Source organism: Ursus maritimus, unplaced genomic scaffold (assembly GCF_017311325.1).
Source record: "Ursus maritimus isolate PB19 unplaced genomic scaffold, ASM1731132v1 scaffold_10, whole genome shotgun sequence".
Classification (NCBI taxonomy): Eukaryota; Metazoa; Chordata; class Mammalia; order Carnivora; family Ursidae; genus Ursus; species Ursus maritimus.
Genome location: NW_024423344.1, coordinates 79,058,080 through 79,059,178, shown reverse-complemented (window position 1 = coordinate 79,059,178; position 1,099 = coordinate 79,058,080).

The following is a 1,099-nucleotide window of genomic DNA, read 5'->3' as shown; positions in this document are numbered from 1 at the left end:
TGATGGTGTCCTTCCAGTTCTGCTCTCGGTTGCTAAGATGCTGGGCGCCACGGGACCCACAGGAGCACAGCCCGTCTGGGGACGCCCCACCCGTGTGCGGCCCGCACTCCTGCTTAGATGCTCGAGAGAAGAGCCTGGCCAGGTGCTCTCCTTGCCATCACCACGGAGTGTGCCCACTAACTGTGGTTGTTTCCATGTGAAAAGGAGAGACTGTCCTTGAGCTGATGGGTATCCTGTACCAGAACATACTGGATTGCAAACTATATAAAAAATACACAAACCACCCAAATTCAAGAGGCTTAGTTAAGACACGGAGCGCCTGCCAGGAATTTCTGGAACAGGTGGGACCCCATCTTCCCATGTCGGGGACGCATGCACGTCTGAGTGCAGCACTCCAGCCCTCAGACAGCAGGCTGCGTGGGGGGAGGGGCGCCCACGGCCCCAGGCACATGGCCGGGCTCGGGAATGCTGCCCCACAGGACAGGGAGTGCCCACACAGGCCGGAGGGCATGGCCACTTCAGGAAAGGTTTCCACAGCCTCAGAGGCAGCAGAAGAAATGAGCCACAGGCCCTCCGTGTAGCTGTTCCCACAATGCCCTTCGCCCGTGCTGGGTGCTTATCTGAGTGCAGTGACGGTCTTGTCCTGCTGCACAGGGAGCGCACGTGCCTCCCCCCGCCCCGGCCCCCCGCAGGACCCTGCTGGCTGGAAGAATATTCTAGAGCCTCCTTGGTAACACTGACTAAACACCCTGAGCTCAAGTGCCCTCGGCATCTTGTTATTAGTGAAAGAATTGCTATTTCTATCACACGTGTTTCCCAGATCCAGGGGTGATGGGTCCCACTTCTGGTCTGATGAGTAACCAGGTCCCAGGGGCCAAGGGGGAAGCGCAGGCCCATGGCGGGGCCAGCGGCGGGCGGGGACACTGCTTGCTAACTCCTGATTCAGCCCCAGAGCCTGATGTGCACGTTCGCACCCCAGCTTCCCGCCGTGGAGCGTCCTCGGCACGGCAGGAGTCCGCGCCCAGAGCCCAGCCGCCGCAGGAGAGCCTGCCTGCTGTGCGCGAACGGTGAGCCGGCCGCTCGCACCCGCGCTGGAGGC